Below are 13,345 nucleotides of genomic sequence, written 5' to 3'. Positions count from 1 at the left end.
GCATCGATATCCATCGGCAGCGATATTATCGATGCCGATGGATATCGATGCCTATCGATAGGTGTGGAATTGGACAGGCTTCGTTGCCCCTCGATATCGAGAGGTATCGATGGTGAGACTCCTTGCATGCCTAACAAGAATAGGGTCGGCCCCGGCCCCGGCCTCCGCCGCAGCCGAAAAGCTAAAATGCCTGTCCAGATCGACAGCTAGCGATAGCCATCGATAGCTAGGCATGCCCCTCCACATCGATGCCTACCCCTGGCTACGGAGCTGTCGAGATCGACCGCTTGTGGCACAGAGCGAGAGGGCTCACGATCTCTGCGTGTCCTTCCTGCGCCATGCCTAGGGAAATCGATGCTCCGGAAGGGCCCGCGATCCCAAAAACGGTCAATGTCGATAGGCCTCGGTGCCTCCCAAGAGCAACACGGCCCCCACACCAAAAGCTCTGCATGCCTCTCGCGATCGGCAGCTCCCGCTGCCTATCGATAGGCATCGATATCCATCGGCAGCGATATTATCGATGCCGATGGATATCGATGCCTATCGATAGGTGTGGAATTGGACAGGCTTCGTTGCCCCTCGATATCGAGAGGTATCGATGGTGAGACTCCTTGCATGCCTAACAAGAATAGGGTCGGCCCCGGCCCCGGCCTCCGCCGCAGCCGAAAAGCTAAAATGCCTGTCCAGATCGACAGCTAGCGATAGCCATCGATAGCTAGGCATGCCCCTCCACATCGATGCCTACCCCTGGCTACGGAGCTGTCGAGATCGACCGCTTGTGACAGACAGCAAGAGGGCTCGCGATCTCTGCGTGTCCTTCCTGCGCCATGCCTAGGGAAATCGATGCTCCGGAAGGGCCCGCGATCCCAAAAACGGTCAATGTCGATAGGCCTCGGTGCCTCCCAAGAGCAACACGGCCCACACACCAAAAGCTCTGCATGCCTCTGACGATCGGCAGCTCCCGCTGCCTATCGATAGGCATCGATATCCATCGGCAGCGATATTATCGATGCCGATGGATATCGATGCCTATCGATAGGTGTGGAATTGGACAGGCTTCGTTGCCCCTCGATATCGAGAGGTATCGATGGCGAGACTCCTTGCATGCCTAACAAGAATAGGATCGGCCCCAGCCCCGGCCCCGGCCCCGGCCCCGGCCGCAGCCGAAAAGCTAAAATGCCCGTCCAGATCGACAGCTAGCGATAGCCATCGATAGCTAGGCATGCCCCTCCACATCGATGCCTACCCCTGGCTACGGAGCTGTCGAGATCGACCGCTTGTGACACAGAGCGAGAGGGCTCGCGATCTCTGCGTGTCCTTCCTGCGCCATGCCTAGGGAAATCGATGATCCGGAAGAGCCCACGATCCCAAAAACGGTCAATGTCGATAGGCCTCGGTGCCTCCCAAGAGCAACACGGCCCACACACCAAAAGCTCTGCATGCCTCTGACGATCGGCAGCTCCCGCTGCCTATCGATAGGCATCGATATCCATCGGCAGCGATATTATCGATGCCGATGGATATCGATGCCTATCGATAGGTGTGGAATTGGACAGGCTTCGTTGCCCCTCGATATCGAGAGGTATCGATGGTGAGAGTCCTTGCATGCCTAACAAGAATAGGGTCGGCCCCGGCCCCGGCCTCCGCCGCAGCCGAAAAGCTAAAATGCCTGTCCAGATCGACAGCTAGCGATAGCCATCGATAGCTAGGCATGCCCCTCCACATCGATGCCTACCCCTGGCTACGGAGCTGTCGAGATCGACCGCTTGTGACAGACAGCAAGAGGGCTTGCGATCTCTGCGTGTCCTTCCTGCGCCATGCCTAGGGAAATCGATGCTCCGGAAGGGCCCGCGATCCCAAAAACGGTCAATGCCGATAGGCCTCGATGCCTCCCAAGAGCAACACGGCCCCCACACCAAAAGCTCTGCATGCCTCTCGCGATCGGCAGCTCCCACTGCCTATCGATAGGCATCGATATCCATCGGCAGCGATATTATCGATGCCGATGGATATCGATGCCTATCGATAGGTGTGGAATTGGACAGGCTTCGTTGCCCCTCGATATCGAGAGGTATCGATGGCGAGACTCCTTGCATGCCTAACAAGAATAGGATCGGCCCCAGCCCCGGCCCCGGCCCCGGCCCCGGCCCCGGCCCCGGCCGCAGCCGAAAAGCCAAAATGCCCGTCCAGATCGACAGCTAGCGATAGCCATCGATAGCTAGGCATGCCCCTCCACATCGATGCCTACCCCTGGCTACGGAGCTGTCGAGATCGACCGCTTGTGACACAGAGCGAGAGGGCTCGCGATCTCTGCGTGTCCTTCCTGCGCCATGCCTAGGGAAATCGATGCTCCGGAAGGGCCCGCGATCCCAAAAACGGTCAATGTCGATAGGCCTCGGTGCCTCCCAAGAGCAACACGGCCCCCACACCAAAAGCTCTGCATGCCTCTGACGATCGGCAGTTCCCGCTGCCTATCGATAGGCATCGATATCCATCGGCAGCGATATTATCGATGCCGATGGATATCGATGCCTATCGATAGGTGTGGAATTGGACAGGCTTCGATGCCCCTCGATATCGAGAGGTATCGATGGCGAGACTCCTTGCATGCCTAACAAGAATAGGATCGGCCCCAGCCCCGGCCCCGGCCCCGGCCCCGGCCGCAGCCGAAAAGCTAAAATGCCCGTCCAGATCGACAGCTAGCGATAGCCATCGATAGCTAGGCATGCCCCTCCACATCGATGCCTACCCCTGGCTACGGAGCTGTCGAGATCGACAGCTTGTGATGCAGAGCGAGAGGGCTCGCGATCTCTGCGTGTCCTTCCTGCGCCATGCCTAGGGAAATCGATGCTCCGGAAGGGCCCGCGATCCCAAAAACGGTCAATGCCGATAGGCCTCGATGCCTCCCAAGAGCAACACGGCCCCCACACCAAAAGCTCTGCATGCCTCTGACGATCGGCAGCTCCCACTGCCTATCGATAGGCATCGATATCCATCGGCAGCGATATTATCGATGCCGATGGATATCGATGCCTATCGATAGGTGTGGAATTGGACAGGCTTCGTTGCCCCTCGATATCGAGAGGTATCGATGGCGAGACTCCTTGCATGCCTAACAAGAATAGGATCGGCCCCAGCCCTGGCCCCAGCCCCGGCCCCGGCCCCGGCCCCGGCCGCAGCCGAAAAGCCAAAATGCCCGTCCAGATCGACAGCTAGCGATAGCCATCGATAGCTAGGCATGCCCCTCCACATCGATGCCTACCCCTGGCTACGGAGCTGTCGAGATCGACCGCTTGTGACACAGAGCGAGAGGTCTCGCGATCTCTGCGTGTCCTTCCTGCGCCATGCCTAGGGAAATCGATGCTCCGGAAGGGCCCGCGATCCCAAAAACGGTCAATGTCGATAGGCCTCGGTGCCTCCCAAGAGCAACACGGCCCCCACACCAAAAGCTCTGCATGACTCTCGCGATCGGCAGCTCCCGCTGCCTATCGATAGGCATCGATATCCATCGGCAGCGATATTATCGATGCCGAGTGATATCGATGCCTATCGATAGGTGTGGAATTGGACAGGCTTCGTTGCCCCTCGATATCGAGAGGTATCGATGGTGAGACTCCTTGCATGCCTAACAAGAATAGGTTCGGCCCCGGCCCCGGCCTCCGCCGCAGCCGAAAAGCTAAAATGCCTGTCCAGATCGACAGCTAGCGATAGCCATCAATAGCTAGGCATGCCCCTCCACATCGATGCCTACCCCTGGCTACGGAGCTGTCGAGATCGACCGCTTGTGACAGACAGCAAGAGGGCTCGCGATCTCTGCGTGTCCTTCCTGCGCCATGCCTAGGGAAATCGATGCTCCGGAAGGGCCCGCGATCCCAATAACGGTCAATGTCGATAGGCCTCGGTGCCTCCCAAGAGCAACACAGCCCACACAGCAAAAGCTCTGCATGCCTCTCGCGATCGGCAGCTCCCGCTGCCTATCGATAGGCATCGATATCCATCGGCAGCGATATTATCAATGCCGATGGATATCGATGCCTATCGATAGGTGTGGAATTGGACAGGCTTCGTTGCCCCTCGATATCGAGAGGTATCGATGGTGAGAGTCCTTGCATGCCTAACAAGAATAGGGTCGGCCCCGGCCCCGGCCTCCGCCGCAGCCGAAAAGCTAAAATGCCCGTCCAGATCGACAGCTAGCGATAGCCATCGATAGCTAGGCATGCCCCTCCACATCGATGCCTACCCCTGGCTACGGAGCTGTCGAGATCGACAGCTTGTGATGCAGAGCGAGAGGGCTCGCGATCTCTGCGTGTCCTTCCTGCGCCATGCCTAGGGAAATCAATGCTCCGGAAGGGCCTGCGATCCCAAAAACGGTCAATGTCGATAGGCCTCGGTGCCTCCCAAGAGCAACACGGCCCCCACACCAAAAGCTCTGCATGCCTCTCGCGATCGGCAGCTCCCGCTGCCTATCGATAGGCATCGATATCCATCGGCAGCGATATTATCGATGCCGATGGATATCGATGCCTATCGATAGGTGTGGAATTGGACAGGCTTCGTTGCCCCTCGATATCGAGAGGTATCGATGGTGAGACTCCTTGCATGCCTAACAAGAATAGGGTCGGCCCCAGCCCCGGCCCCGGCCCCGGCCCCGGCCTCCACCGCAGCCGAAAAGCTAAAATGCCCGTCCAGATCGACAGCTAGCGATAGCCATCGATAGCTAGGCATGCCCCTCCACATCGATGCCTACCCCTGGCTACGGAGCTGTCGAGATCGACCGCTTGTGACACAGAGCGAGAGGGCTCGCGATCTCTGCGTGTCCTTCCTGCGCCATGCCTAGGGAAATCGATGCTCCGGAAGGGCCCGCGATCCCAATAACGGTCAATGTCGATAGGCCTCGGTGCCTCCCAAGAGCAACACGGCCCACACACCAAAAGCTCTGCATGCCTCTCGCGATCGGCAGCTCCCGCTGCCTATCGATAGGCATCGATATCCATCGGCAGCGATATTATCGATGCCGATGGATATCGATGCCTATCGATAGGTGTGGAATTGGACAGGCTTCGATGCCCCTCGATATCAAGAGGTATCGATGGCGAGACTCCTTGCATGCCTAACAAGAATAGGATCGGCCCCAGCCCCGGCCGCAGCCCCGGCCCCGGCCGCAGCCGAAAAGCTAAAATGCCCGTCCAGATCGACAGCTAGCGATAGCCATCGATAGCTAGGCATGCCCCTCCACATCGATGCCTACCCCTGGCTACGGAGCTGTCGAGATCGACCGCTTGTGACACAGAGCGAGAGGGCTCACGATCTCTGCGTGTCCTTCCTGCGCCATGCCTAGGGAAATCAATGCTCCGGAAGGGCCCGCGATCCCAAAAACGGTCAATGTCGATAGGCCTCGGTGCCTCCCAAGAGCAACACGGCCCCCACACCAAAAGCTCTGCATGCCTCTCGCGATCGGCAGCTCCCGCTGCCTATCGATAGGCATCGATATCCATCGGCAGCGATATTATCGATGCCGATGGATATCGATGCCTATCGATAGGTGTGGAATTGGACAGGCTTCGTTGCCCCTCGATATCGAGAGGTATCGATGGCGAGACTCCTTGCATGCCTAACAAGAATAGGGTCGGCCCCGGCCCCGGCCTTCGCCGCAGCCGAAAAGCTAAAATGCCCGTCCAGATCGACAGCTAGCGATAGCCATCGATAGCTAGGCATGCCCCTCCACATTGATGCCTACCCCTGGCTACGGAGCTTTCGAGATCGACCGCTTGTGACAGACAGCAAGAGGTCTCGCGATCTCTGCGTGTCCTTCCTGCGCCATGCCTAGGGAAATCGATGCTCCGGAAGGGCCCACGATCCCAAAAACGGTCAATGCCGATAGGCCTCGGTGCCTCCCAAGAGCAACACGGCCCCCACACCAAAAGCTCTGCATGCCTCTGACGATCGGCAGCTCCCGCTGCCTATCGATAGGCATCTATATCCATCGGCAGCGATATTATCGATGCCGATGGATATAGATGCCTATCGATAGGTGTGGAATTGGACAGGCTTCGTTGCCCCTCGATATCAAGAGGTATCGATGGCGAGACTCCTTGCATGCCTAACAAGAATAGGATCGGCCCCAGCCCCGGTCCCAGCCCCGGCCCCGGTCGCAGCCGAAAAGCTAAAATGCCCGTCCAGATCGACAGCTAGCGATAGCCATCGATAGCTAGGCATGCCCCTCCACATCGATGCCTACCCCTGGCTACGGAGCTGTCGAGATCGACCGCTTGTGACACAGAGCGAGAGGGCTCACGATCTCTGCGTGTCCTTCCTGCGCCATGCCTAGGGAAATCAATGCTCCGGAAGGGCCCGCGATCCCAAAAACGGTCAATGTCGATAGGCCTCGGTGCCTCCCAAGAGCAACACGGCCCCCACACCAAAAGCTCTGCATGCCTCTCGCGATCGGCAGCTCCCGCTGCCTATCGATAGGCATCGATATCCATCGGCAGCGATATTATCGATGCCGATGGATATCGATGCCTATCGATAGGTGTGGAATTGGACAGGCTTCGTTGCCCCTCGATATCGAGAGGTATCGATGGCGAGACTCCTTGCATGCCTAACAAGAATAGGATCGGCCCCAGCCCTGGCCCCAGCCCCGGCCCCGGCCCCGGCCCCGGCCGCAGCCGAAAAGCCAAAATGCCCGTCCAGATCGACAGCTAGCGATAGCCATCGATAGCTAGGCATGCCCCTCCACATCGATGCCTACCCCTGGCTACGGAGCTGTCAATATCGACCGCTTGTGACAGACAGCAAGAGGGCTCGCGATCTCTGCGTGTCCTTCCTGCGCCATGCCTAGGGAAATCGATGCTCCGGAAGGGCCCGCGATCCCAAAAACGGTCAATGTCGATAGGCCTCGGTGCCTCCCAAGAGCAACACGGCCCCCACACCAAAAGCTCTGCATGCCTCTGACGATCGGCAGCTCCCGCTGCCTATCGATAGGCATCGATATCCATCGGCAGCGATATTATCGATGCCGATGGATATAGATGCCTATCGATAGGTGTGGAATTGGACAGGCTTCGTTGCCCCTCGATATCGAGAGGTATCGATGGTGAGACTCCTTGCATGCCTAACAAGAATAGGGTCGGCCCCAGCCCCGGCCCCGGCCCGGGCCCCGGCCCCGGCCTCCACCACAGCCGAAAAGCTAAAATGCCCGTCCAGATCGACAGCTAGCGATAGCCATCGATAGCTAGGCATGCCCCTCCACATCGATGCCTACCCCTGGCTACGGAGCTGTCGAGATCGACCGCTTGTGACAGACAGCAAGAGGGCTCGCGATCTCTGCGTGTCCTTCCTGCGCCATGCCTAGGGAAATCGATGCTCCGGAAGGGCCCGCGATCCCAATAACGGTCAATGTCGATAGGCCTCGGTGCCTCCCAAGAGCAACACAGCCCACAGACCAAAAGCTCTGCATGCCTCTCGCGATCGGCAGCTCCCGCTGCCTATCGATAGGCATCGATATCCATCGGCAGCGATATTATCGATGCCGATGGATATCGATGCCTATCGATAGGTGTGGAATTGGACAGGCTTCGATGCCCCTCGATATCAAGAGGTATCGATGGCGAGACTCCTTGCATGCCTAACAAGAATAGGATCGGCCCCAGCCCCGGCCCCAGCCCCGGCCCCGGTCGCAGCCGAAAAGCTAAAATGCCCGTCCAGATCGACAGCTAGCGATAGCCATCGATAGCTAGGCATGCCCCTCCACATCGATGCCTACCCCTGGCTACGGAGCTGTCGAGATCGACTGCTTGTGACACAGAGCGAGAGGGCTCACGATCTCTGCGTGTCCTTCCTGCGCCATGCCTAGGGAAATCAATGCTCCGGAAGGGCCCGCGATCCCAAAAACGGTCAATGTCGATAGGCCTCGGTGCCTCCCAAGAGCAACACGGCCCCCACACCAAAAGCTCTGCATGCCTCTCGCGATCGGCAGCTCCCGCTGCCTATCGATAGGCATCGATATCCATCGGCAGCGATATTATCGATGCCGATGGATATCGATGCCTATCGATAGGTGTGGAATTGGACAGGCTTCGTTGCCCCTCGATATCGAGAGGTATCGATGGCGAGACTCCTTGCATGCCTAACAAGAATAGGGTCGGCCCCGGCCCCGGCCTCCGCCGCAGCCGAAAAGCTAAAATGCCCGTCCAGATCGACAGCTAGCGATAGCCATCGATAGCTAGGCATGCCCCTCCACATTGATGCCTACCCCTGGCTACGGAGCTTTCGAGATCGACCGCTTGTGACAGACAGCAAGAGGTCTCGCGATCTCTGCGTGTCCTTCCTGCGCCATGCCTAGGGAAATCGATGCTCCGGAAGGGCCCACGATTCCAAAAATGGTCAATGTCGATAGGCCTCGGTGCCTCCCAAGAGCAACACGGCCCCCACACCAAAAGCTCTGCATGCCTCTGACGATCGGCAGCTCCCGCTGCCTATCGATAGGCATCGATATCCATCGGCAGCGATATTATCGATGCCGATGGATATCGATGCCTATCGATAGGTGTGGAATTGGACAGGCTTCGTTGCCCCTCGATATCGAGAGGTATCGATGGCGAGACTCCTTGCATGCCTAACAAGAATAGGATCGGCCCCAGCCCTGGCCCCAGCCCCGGCCCCGGCCCCGGCCCCGGCCGCAGCCGAAAAGCCAAAATGCCCGTCCAGATCGACAGCTAGCGATAGCCATCGATAGCTAGGCATGCCCCTCCACATCGATGCCTACCCCTGGCTACGGAGCTGTCGAGATCGACCGCTTGTGACACAGAGCGAGAGGGCTCACGATCTCTGCGTGTCCTTCCTGCGCCATGCCTAGGGAAATCAATGCTCCGGAAGGGCCCGCGATCCCAAAAACGGTCAATGTCGATAGGCCTCGGTGCCTCCCAAGAGCAACACGGCCCACACACCAAAAGCTCTGCATGCCTCTCGCGATCGGCAGCTCCCGCTGCCTATCGATAGGCATCGATATCCATCGGCAGCGATATTATCGATGCCGATGGATATCGATGCCTATCGATAGGTGTGGAATTGGACAGGCTTCGTTGCCCCTCGATATCGAGAGGTATCGATGGTGAGACTCCTTGCATGCCTAACAAGAATAGGGTCGGCCCCAGCCCCGGCCCCGGTCGCAGCCGAAAAGCTAAAATGCCCGTCCAGATCGACAGCTAGCGATAGCCATCGATAGCTAGGCATGCCCCTCCACATCGATGCCTACCCCTGGCTACGGAGCTGTCGAGATCGACCGCTTGTGACACAGAGCGAGAGGGCTCGCGATCTCTGCGTGTCCTTCCTGCGCCATGCCTAGGGAAATCAATGCTCCGGAAGGGCCCGCGATCCCAAAAACGGTCAATGTCGATAGGCCTCGGTGCCTCCCAAGAGCAACACGGCCCCCACACCAAAAGCTCTGCATGCCTCTCGCGATCGGCAGCTCCCGCTGCCTATCGATAGGCATCGATATCCATCGGCAGCGATATTATCGATGCCGATGGATATCGATGCCTATCGATAGGTGTGGAATTGGACAGGCTTCGTTGCCCCTCGATATCGAGAGGTATCGATGGCGAGACTCCTTGCATGCCTAACAAGAATAGGGTCGGCCCCGGCCCCGGCCTCCGCCGCAGCCGAAAAGCTAAAATGCCCGTCCAGATCGACAGCTAGCGATAGCCATCGATAGCTAGGCATGCCCCTCCACATCGATGCCTACCCCTGGCTACGGAGCTGTCGAGATCGACCGCTTGTGACAGACAGCAAGAGGGCTCGCGATCTCTGCGTGTCCTTCCTGCGCCATGCCTAGGGAAATCGATGCTCCGGAAGAGCCCACGATCCCAAAAACGGTCAATGTCGATAGGCCTCGGTGCCTCCCAAGAACAACACGGCCCACACACCAAAAGCTCTGCATGCCTCTGACGATCGGCAGCTCCCGCTGCCTATCGATAGGCATCGATATCCATCGGCAGCGATATTATCGATGCCGATGGATATCGATGCCTATCGATAGGTGTGGAATTGGACAGGCTTCGTTGCCCCTCGATATCGAGAGGTATCGATGGTGAGAGTCCTTGCATGCCTAACAAGAATAGGGTCGGCCCCGGCCCCGGCCTCCGCCGCAGCCGAAAAGCTAAAATGCCTGTCCAGATCGACAGCTAGCGATAGCCATCGATAGCTAGGCATGCCCCTCCACATCGATGCCTACCCCTGGCTACGGAGCTGTCGAGATCGACCGCTTGTGACAGACAGCAAGAGGGCTTGCGATCTCTGCGTGTCCTTCCTGCGCCATGCCTAGGGAAATCGATGCTCCGGAAGGGCCCGCGATCCCAAAAACGGTCAATGCCGATAGGCCTCGATGCCTCCCAAGAGCAACACGGCCCCCACACCAAAAGCTCTGCATGCCTCTGACGATCGGCAGCTCCCACTGCCTATCGATAGGCATCGATATCCATCGGCAGCGATATTATCGATGCCGATGGATATCGATGCTTATCGATAGGTGTGGAATTGGACAGGCTTCGTTGCCCCTCGATATCGAGAGGTATCGATGGCGAGACTCCTTGCATGCCTAACAAGAATAGGATCGGCCCCAGCCCTGGCCCCAGCCCCGGCCCCGGCCCCGGCCCCGGCCGCAGCCGAAAAGCCAAAATGCCCGTCCAGATCGACAGCTAGCGATAGCCATCGATAGCTAGGCATGCCCCTCCACATCGATGCCTACCCCTGGCTACGGAGCTGTCAATATCGACCGCTTGTGACAGACAGCAAGAGGGCTCGCGATCTCTGCGTGTCCTTCCTGCACCATGCCTAGGGAAATCGATGCTCCGGAAGGGCCCGCGATCCCAAAAACGGTCAATGTCGATAGGCCTCGGTGCCTCCCAAGAGCAACACGGCCCACACACCAAAAGCTCTGCATGCCTCTCGCGATCGGCAGCTCCCGCTGCCTATCGATAGGCATCGATATCCATCGGCAGCGATATTATCGATGCCGATGGATATCGATGCCTATCGATAGGTGTGGAATTGGACAGGCTTCGTTGCCCCTCGATATCGAGAGGTATCGATGGCGAGACTCCTTGCATGCCTAACAAGAATAGGATCGGCCCCAGCCCCGGCCCCGGCCCCGGCCCCGGCCGCAGCCGAAAAGCTAAAATGCCCGTCCAGATCGACAGCTAGCGATAGCCATCGATAGCTAGGCATGCCCCTCCACATCGATGCCTACCCCTGGCTACGGAGCTGTCGAGATCGACCGCTTGTGATGCAGAGCGAGAGGGCTCGCGATCTCTGCGTGTCCTTCCTGCGCCATGCCTAGGGAAATCGATGATCCGGAAGGGCCCGCGATCCCAATAACGGTCAATGTCGATAGGCCTCGGTGCCTCCCAAGAGCAACAAAGCCCATAGACCAAAAGCTCTGCATGCCTCTCGCGATCGGCAGCTCCCGCTGCCTATCGATAGGCATCGATATCCATCGGCAGCGATATTATCGATGCCGATGGATATCGATGCCTATCGATAGGTGTGGAATTGGACAGGCTTCGTTGCCCCTCGATATCAAGAGGTATCGATGGCGAGACTCCTTGCATGCCTAACAAGAATAGGATCGGCCCCAGCCCCGGCCCCAGCCCCGGCCCCGGTCGCAGCCGAAAAGCTAAAATGCCCGTCCAGATCGACAGCTAGCGATAGCCATCGATAGCTAGGCATGCCCCTCCACATCGATGCCTACCCCTGGCTACGGAGCTGTCGAGATCGACCGCTTGTGACACAGAGCGAGAGGGCTCACGATCTCTGCGTGTCCTTCCTGCGCCATGCCTAGGGAAATCAATGCTCCGGAAGGGCCCGCGATCCCAAAAACGGTCAATGTCGATAGGCCTCGGTGCCTCCCAAGAGCAACACGGCCCCCACACCAAAAGCTCTGCATGCCTCTCGCGATCGGCAGCTCCCGCTGCCTATCGATAGGCATCGATATCCATCGGCAGCGATATTATCAATGCCGATGGATATCGATGCCTATCGATAGGTGTGGAATTGGACAGGCTTCGTTGCCCCTCGATATCGAGAGGTATCGATGGTGAGACTCCTTGCATGCCTAACAAGAATAGGGTCGGCCCCAGCCCCGGCCCCGGCCCCGGCCCCGGCCTCCACCGCAGCCGAAAAGCTAAAATGCCCGTCCAGATCGACAGCTAGCGATAGCCATCGATAGCTAGGCATGCCCCTCCACATCGATGCCTACCCCTGGCTACGGAGCTGTCGAGATCGACAGCTTGTGATGCAGAGCGAGAGGGCTCGCGATCTCTGCGTGTCCTTCCTGCGCCATGCCTAGGGAAATCGATGCTCCGGAAGGGCCCGCGATCCCAATAACGGTCAATGTCGATAGGCCTCGGTGCCTCCCAAGAGCAACACAGCCCACAGACCAAAAGCTCTGCATGCCTCTCGCGATCGGCAGCTCCCGCTGCCTATCGATAGGCATCGATATCCATCGGCAGCGATATTATCGATGCCGATGGATATCGATGCCTATCGATAGGTGTGGAATTGGACAGGCTTCGATGCCCCTCGATATCAAGAGGTATCGATGGCGAGACTCCTTGCATGCCTAACAAGAATAGGATCGGCCCCAGCCCCGGCCCCAGCCCCGGCCCCGGTCGCAGCCGAAAAGCTAAAATGCCCGTCCAGATCGACAGCTAGCGATAGCCATCGATAGCTAGGCATGCCCCTCCACATCGATGCCTACCCCTGGCTACGGAGCTGTCGAGATCGACCGCTTGTGACACAGAGCGAGAGGGCTCACGATCTCTGCGTGTCCTTCCTGCGCCATGCCTAGGGAAATCAATGCTCCGGAAGGGCCCGCGATCCCAAAAACGGTCAATGTCGATAGGCCTCGGTGCCTCCCAAGAGCAACACGGCCCCCACACCAAAAGCTCTGCATGCCTCTCGCGATCGGCAGCTCCCGCTGCCTATCGATAGGCATCGATATCCATCGGCAGCGATATTATCAATGCCGATGGATATCGATGCCTATCGATAGGTGTGGAATTGGACAGGCTTCGTTGCCCCTCGATATCGAGAGGTATCGATGGCGAGACTCCTTGCATGCCTAACAAGAATAGGGTCGGCCCCGGCCCCGGCCTCCGCCGCAGCCGAAAAGCTAAAATGCCCGTCCAGATCGACAGCTAGCGATAGCCATCGATAGCTAGGCATGCCCCTCCACATCGATGCCTACCCCTGGCTACGGAGCTTTCGAGATCGACCGCTTGTGACAGACAGCAAGAGGTCTCGCGATCTCTGCGTGTCCTTCCTGCGCCATGCCTAGGGAAATCGA

This window comes from Dromaius novaehollandiae, chromosome 5, assembly GCF_036370855.1.
Source record: "Dromaius novaehollandiae isolate bDroNov1 chromosome 5, bDroNov1.hap1, whole genome shotgun sequence".
In the NCBI taxonomy this organism is placed as follows: Eukaryota; Metazoa; Chordata; class Aves; order Casuariiformes; family Dromaiidae; genus Dromaius; species Dromaius novaehollandiae.
The sequence above is the reverse complement of the archived record's forward strand: the minus strand, read 5'-3'. Positions refer to the sequence as shown.